Genomic DNA, 8,063 nt, shown 5'->3' on the forward strand with positions numbered 1-8,063 from the left:
CCAATTGAAAGTGCGTTATATCGACTAGAGGGGGTGAATAGGAGATTTTTAGAATTTCATCACTGAGGAAATTCCTTTTGAGGAAATTCCTCACTAATGACTAACTTACAGCGGAAACAGTAAAGGATCAGAAGTGCAAAGTTTCACAACAGCAGTTTTTCAGGGTGAAGAATGTGAAAACAGATTGCACTGTGAGCAGGCACGCAGAATACAGATGAGGATTAACTGACGTGAAGAATTTGGGGTTGAGGAAATTCAGAGAAAGTCTTCAGCAAATTCTTCAAACAGTCACAGTGAAAGTCATCAACACGTAATACGAGGAAAGTAAGGAGTTGAGGAATTAGAACTCGTTTCTCAGTGAAGACAGTCGTTGATGACCCAGTTCCAACTGATGTGATAGTCGTACATCTGGTTTGGAACGGCTTGGTATTGAAACCAAAGGACACACAGTCCCGGGACACATAGTCCCTACCGTGTTCTCCTTGGGCTAAGAACACACAGTCCTCGCCCAACACTCGTGGTAAGTCTTCAGGGCAGACTTCCAAACCCTCACAAACTTGGTCACCCGGCGATCCACAATTGACTGCTGGAAAGCTCTAGACCATGACGCCTAACCGTCTGGAGGATGCACAGTCCTCAAAGGTAAAAGGCTTCAGTCCCACACATGAACAACTTCTTCAGTGATGCTCAATCACTAGGTTTGGTTTGTGGTTTCGGTGTATGGGGTATTTCCTCACTGATGAATTACTCTCGAAGACTCTGAGGAATTGGGTTGCTCTTATGACAATTGTCAGTTACTAACGGAGCAGCCAACCAGCTAATGGTTGTGGGGGTGGCTATTTATAGCCTGGGAGCATCCGGACATGATTTGACACTAATGCCCTTAAATAATATGACCGTTGGAGTGGATAAGACCAATGACTTGGCGTGGCTATCGAAACGGTCGGAGCCCTCAACTGTGAGAGTCCTCATGTCACTCGTATTCCTCACTTGAGGCTTTTGGTAGGATTAGGCTTGGGTTGAGCATCATGAGGAAATTCATTCCAAAGTGTAACTTCGACCCCCTTTAACAGTACGGTGTTCCTATTACTCAAATGCGAAGAAAATAAAACAGAAAGAGTAAATCTTCAGGCTTCAAATTCTTCAAAGTGATTTTCTTCAGGACACACCGAATTCCTCAATTTCAGTATCTTCATGAGGAATATCATTTTCATCGCAGATTCCTCGCGATTCATTTCTTCAGCTTCAGACCAATTTCTTCAACCGAAGATATACATTTTTAGGGGTCGATATTCTTCAAATATCTCAAACTCCTCAATGACTTATAGATCCTGTGTACACTCATAAACACATTAGGTACTTAACCTATAAGTCTTCAAACCACCAAAATCACTAAGGGGCACTAGATGCACTTACAGTAAAAGAAATTCTTTGAAACGAATTGGTAAGTTAAAGTTATGGTCAAAGTATGCTAAAATTCCCCATTTGAAATTTGAATACAACATTTCCGTTATTATAAGCATGACATTGGGTTCTACATGTTCTAAGGGTCTCAAGGATATCAAGTTTTCCAAAAATGGATTTGTAGAACTCAAGATATGATAAACTATAATCAAAATTCACATCTCAAATTTGAATATTTAAAATATTCAAAATTATGAACAAAGGGTACATTTTGTTCCTATATATTCCAGGGATTTTGTTCCTATCTATTCTAGGGATTCTCGAAAAATGCACCATAAGTCCTAAAACTATTGGAGGTGTGTCACATCAAAAGTTTGGACTATATGGCATGTTTTGATTGGTCGTACTAGTTTGGTGACTCATTAAATTAGAACCATGGATCTATGACTCCTATAATGTACCTGTTCGGCAAAGAAAAGGATCTAACTGTGTGCTTCAAAACACGATCACAAATTTAAAGGGATTGTGATCTCATCGGAGTTGGGCATTTAGGTCATCGATAAGGTGCTTCACGATGGCGACGGGCTAAGAAGTTGCCACCATCGATAACTGAGTGGCTCTCGGGCCCGTTTAACTTCTGTATGATTGTCGGCACATCATGGTGTGCTCATCGGTGTGGTCGGGAATGTCTTATTCGTCCTATGCCTGCAAGAATCATTGTTTGGAGCTCGTCAAGTGAAGGACATGAAGCAATCATTGTTAGGACTGTGCTTTGGCTACGAGTTTGGGCACGCGAGGTTGTCATGGAGTTGTGCTTCGAGTAGCAAAAATAAGAAGTTATAGGAATCGAGGAATGGTTCCCCGTATATGTGATGCTGCCTTCGTTGACACCAAACCGCAAGCTCAGATTCTGATTAGTGATTCCGTGAAGGATTCGGGGTACACTTAGATGAGGTTTGAGGTGGAAAGGAGCGGGCCAAAGATAGGGTGCTTTGGATCTCCTATTATATGTGATGGGAGGTTGATTCGAGCGAGGCAGTGGAGAGGCAGTCCATATCGGTTTCGTGCATAGGCCTTAATGGCTACTAGGGTGGCTTTAAAGCGCACTAGGAGAAGGAGAGGTTACACGTAGTGATTTTTGCAAGTGGACAAGTCCACGGGTTCAGGGATCGAGAGAGACGACAAGCACCGCGCGTCTCCATGGCTTCACATGTTTCTATGGCAGGGGTAAAAGGTAGAAGGCAACTCATTGATGGGCTCTGTCTATCAGTGTGAGAGAAAGAGAGGGCATGTGGCATATGTGATCGTTAGATGAACATCGCACGATCTCACGATAGAATGCAACGATTTACTCACTTATAATAAAGGTCGGGTCGATGCTAAGCATAAGATCTGGATCAAATGGCTTTGAGTTGTTAGTTTTTGCCAGGATTATTTAAAAATGGTTATTTTTCTTTAAAAAATGATTCTATAATATTTAAAAATGCTAAACCACTTCTAACAATTCTGAGAAAATCCTAAAATTCAAGCATATGATATTGGGCTTAATAAAATGATTTCAACCCTAACTTGACTCTGGGAAATTATGAAATCTTCCAAAAACCCTTTTCTAGGTCATTAATCAAGATCTCCACCCAGCAGTCAGAAACAGAAAATATTCTAGTCACAGATTACATATGAAACCATGAGAAACTAAGTTTAATACTATTGGGAAGCTATGTGAATTCAATCAGTCCGAGACAAAGAGAGCAGATTTTCCAACTGCGCGTGATTGGTTAAAATGTTACACATTGATTCTGTTTCGTGTCTACCTAGAAAGCATCAACTCCACAATGAGAACCCAGTCTGGCGCTAGCATCAGTTACTCGGTTCTGTATCAGAACCAAGTGCAGTGCAGCCACTGGAGGACGTCCACACCGACAGATCGGTGTAACCATGTTCCCCCATGGCAAGAACAGGCTCAGCCCTGTACATCTGCGGCCGAAGCTCCGGCAGCTTGGCATCCTCGGACTGCAGGACATGCATCGCCTGTGCCATAGACGGCCGCTCGCTCCGGTCGGGGTGAGCGCACCAGAGACCGACGACCAGCACGCGCTCCATCTGCCGCTCGTCCATCACATCACCACACCTCAGTCTCTTCTCCACCACTTCAAGTATAGCGTTCTTGATGTGCAGGTCCCAGACCCATCTCAGCAGCACAAAGAACTTGTCCTCTGACTCTGTCACGGGGTGTCGGCCAGACACCATCTCCAGGAGGACGATGCCGAAGCTGTAGACATCTGACTCAGTGCTCGGCCTGCGCGTGTTGACGAGCTCGGGATCGATGTATCCTGCGGTTCCCATCACTACTTTGGTTGTCTCGGACTTGGCTCCATGGTCCACGAGCCTTGCCAAGCCAAAGTCCCCCAGCTTGGTGTTGTATGATGTGTCGAGCATGATGTTGCTTGGCTTGATGTCGCCGTGAACAATGCTCTGCTCCCACTCTGCATGGAGATAGCGCAGAGCAGAGCCGAGGCCAATGATGATATTGTACCTGTCAATGAAAGGTTATCGTTAGCCAAGTGGAGTATTTAATTTCAGTTGGCTCGACTTTACAATGTTGACCTGAAAATAAGGCAGTGTGCCCCCTTTATAAAACAAAGGTCAGTCAAGTGTAACGTCAGGGAAGAAATCAGCAACAAGAAAACATGTAGATGTAAATATGTACTCTGAGGTTCTATATATGAAAAAGATGCAGTAGGGGGCTCCCCTGCTGTTACAAGTGTCAAAAAAAACGTCAGGGAAGAAATAGAGTGGCAGAGAATAACTGTTGGTAATGGACTAATGGGTCCTTACCGTCGTAGCTTAGTGCTCTGATGAATACTATTGCAATAATCTTAATACCAATTAATTGTCCTCTTGGTATCCAGGTTAAAACTGTGCTGATTCCCTTCTTTTTTTTCTTCCTATTTTTTGCAAACGGTTCCCTTTCTCTTTTGGGTTCTCACAGGTTTCTGTTGGTTTTCATCTAGCTTACCCCAACTAGCTTGGGACGAAAAGCTTTGTTGTTGTTGGCAAATGGTTCCCTTCTCAAGATGCCAATGGTTAGAGTGCTATGTGTTATGCATAGTTTATTGGCCTATAGCCCTATACAGAGTAATCTGATGCCGAGGCCTACAGCAAAACAACTATGGGCTAAATGAAATAGCATATTCAAAGTTTAACTTGCAGTAGCATAAATATGGATGAAAACATTGATCTGCAGACTCTAATAAGTATTCCCTCTGTTCATAAATATAAGACGTTTTGGATATATCAATATGGACTACATACGGGCTGAAATGTGTGAACAAACACCTAAAATGCGCCCATATACATCTAATCAAAAAAAGGTTTTAGAACATCTTACAATAGTGAACGGAGGGAGTAGGATTTATGTGCATTTTCAGCACTGGACTCCAATTATCATTTTATGAAAAGAACTTATGGTCTTAGACTTCAATTAGTTCTTCTATGAACTGATCAATTAATCTTAAGTGCAATTATGCTTATGAATGTAAGAAATTCCGCAAGAAACCAGATAATTCCTCGTACCTTTCAGACCATTGTAGCAGCCTGCCTCTATTATATATATGCTTGTCAAGACTTCCTTCGGATACCAGCTCATAGACAATCAAGAGCCCCTTGCAACTGTCACACCACCCAATTAACTGGACAAGGTTCCGATGCCTGAGCCGACTTATGATCTTGATCTCAGCCTCAAACTCCTTCCTCCCTTGAACAGATGATTCAGACGAGAACTTCTTTATCGCAACATGGCGATCCTTGTCATCAATCCGCAGGCAGCCCTGGTAAACATGGCCAAATCCGCCTCTCCCTAGCTTCTTTTCTTCTGCAAAGTTACCTGTAGCAGCGGCAAGCTCACTATAATGGTACCTCCTAGGGCCAACCCCTTTCTCAAATTCAGCCTTATCATTTTCATCTTCAAATTCACCATCGGAGGTTTGAGTTGCTTTCTTCCATACTCGTTGCTTCCGTAGAAGAAAGCCCATGAAAGAACACACCAACACAGAAAATATTGCAACTGAAAATGCTATTGTAGCCTGTACTTTTCCTTGTGATCTGGAGCTCACAGTTTCAGGAGGCACAGGCACTGCTCCTGGTACCAATGTCGAAGAACTCTTCCCTGCTAGGGTTGAGTTGAATGACCATGACAGAACCCGGTGTACCTCGATGGAGCTACCGGTAGCCGCTGAGAATCCAATTGCCACCTCCTCTGGCAAGCATATTTTCATGTCAATACTTGTGTTGATTTGGTACGAGGTTTCATTGATCCAGAGAATAACTGACAAATTCTCTGTGCTATTCTCGTAGCTGATCTCAGCGGTCATGGTGGTACCTAGTGTAAGCTTCTTATCAAGTGAGGTTGACACAACCGAAACGATGGAGTTGACATCAATACCAACATGGTTGTCATCGTCGTCCCATTGCATGTTCCTGAAGGTGTCAAACTCGACCGCCACAATACGATCACTACCGGTTGCATTCTTGTTGTTGCTGCCATTGAAAAGTCCGAGATTCCCACCATAGCTCCCCAGAGGGATGCCCGACGGGTAGTGCCCAAGGAAGAAGGCCATCCCATCGGCCCTGAAATCCGCGTTGACCGGCCTAATTTGGAAGGAGAAAGAAGTGTTAAAGCTGGCCACCTCGCGGGTGGCCTTGTCCCAGAGCGGCACCGGCTGTGCGTACCATACGCGACCGATGCTGTGGTTGTTGCCTTCACTGATATCGTTCTTGGTCAGCTCCATGACAGGGGCATGGAAGAAGGCATCACCAGTGCAGGCAATATCCGCATCCCGGGCGCAGTAGGAGCCGGGTTCGGAGAAGTTGAAGCTGAAGGAGAGTGAGGTAGCAAAAGGGACATGGATGGAAAACAATAAGAAGCAGAAGTAAAACACCATGATTACAAAGTGGTGAGAACTCCTTGCTGCTGCCACTGTTTGGTGTTTGGGAGGACAACTACATTAGGTAGAAGAATTGAACAGAATGAAACCAAAGCTTTTGCAATGGAGCCGGCCGGCCAGCCAAGGACTTGTTTTCTACATGGACACATGGTAGCCTGGACCTTTTCAAACCACCCAAAGCTTGCAACAATGTTCCAGCTGGTCCATTTGGCAGGTTTAGAAACTGCGAATACATAAACTAATATCCTGATTGTGCAATGCAGCTGAGCACCCAAATAAGCCATACAGAAACTACAAGCGAACACATAATAAAAAAACATGGGCAGTGCAGTGTAGAGGTGGGAGAAAGTTTGCCATTTGGGAGTACTTCTTGCATTAGTGCTTAACCATGTTTTCCCATGGACAAACGTTCGCTGGCTTGTTAATTTTTACAACCAACTTTTGTTACAACCTGATGAATGAACAGAATTTGCCGACGCCTTGCAAAGACACACAACATAGTGATCTCAGAAGCAAAAGCTAAACATCTGTTTTACGAAAAAAAAATCTTCAGACTACACCCAAATCTTATCTCCCAATTTCTCGATGCAGGTCCGGCCATGTTGAGCAAGGTCCCTTTCATACAGTAGTATAGTACTGCAAATATATTTTCCTTGTTCCAGCATACCGCGTCCTCTATGTGTTTACCCATATTACTGATCCCTTTCTGTCTGTTAAGTGAATCAGCAAAAAGAAAAGGCTAATTGTGGACATAAATAACGAACTTGTTTAAGAGCTATCTATCCAGAAATCCCTCAGCACTTTTGGTACGAAGAGGAGATTGAGTGTCGTCTTCAGAAGTTCATGGTTTGGCCTGTGGTTGACCTTAGCGCACCTGGCAATCAGCGACGGGAAGCGTGCGCAGGCGCTGGTTGCGCGTCCATGAGACCATAACCAGGCCGGGCCCGCGCCGGGGTAGTGGTCATCCCTCTCCAGCCTCCACACGGCCCTCGCTTGCTTCTTACTGGCGTGGTGGCGTGCACCGCTACCGCCGCCGCCGCGGCCTCACCGGTAAACCATCCCACGCCGCCGCTCCTCCATGACCATCGGTGCTACTGCTACTGCAGCACTGTGGTGACACCGCCTCTGGGCCCTTGCACACAGTTGGGCTGAGATTTCAACACGATCGTCGTGTCTCCCTGTGACCTCTAGGGCGGTAAATGTGTTTCTCCGTTGGTTCCCTGTTTTCTGTTTTCTTTCTTTTCATTATATTTCCAGGTAATGGGCATTTATGAGGTAATTATGGATGGAGGCTTTCAATACGATCAGATGTGAACTTTCAACTCGGTTGTGAAATTAGTTTTTACTGGTCATGGTTTTTTTGTAGGTAATGTCTTGCCCCTTTTGTCGAGCGCAAGGTGGCCCTTGTCCCTCATTCGATTCTTGTGCCTCTATGTTCACTGTGGTGCTGGATCGGTGTTGTTCAAGGCGTGTCGTAAGATTTTATGTCTTGTTTATTTGGTTGTTGCATATGGTTGATGTTGTTTTGGATGGAAAGTATTCTAAGGCTTTGTTTATATGATTCCGATGGTTGCTTCCGTTGTTTTTGTAGTATATTTCATGCAGTGTTAGATCACATCTTGCTCGGTACATTGAGCATTGTGGGGCTTTAGCTATTCGGAGGGATGACAAAGATATGGATCTTGCTCTTCACATCAGTGAGGGTGACTTATATGG

At 44.4% G+C, this 8,063-nt stretch overlaps 1 pseudogene; it reads right to left on the minus strand.

Moving 5' to 3' along the window:
- Positions 1-3,250: 3,250 nt before the first annotated feature.
- Positions 3,251-7,433, minus strand: LOC123399419 (annotated as a pseudogene).
- Between the last annotated feature and the right edge of the window lie 630 nt (positions 7,434-8,063).

Source organism: Hordeum vulgare, chromosome 5H, assembly GCF_904849725.1.
Source record: "Hordeum vulgare subsp. vulgare chromosome 5H, MorexV3_pseudomolecules_assembly, whole genome shotgun sequence".
Classification (NCBI taxonomy): Eukaryota; Viridiplantae; Streptophyta; class Magnoliopsida; order Poales; family Poaceae; genus Hordeum; species Hordeum vulgare.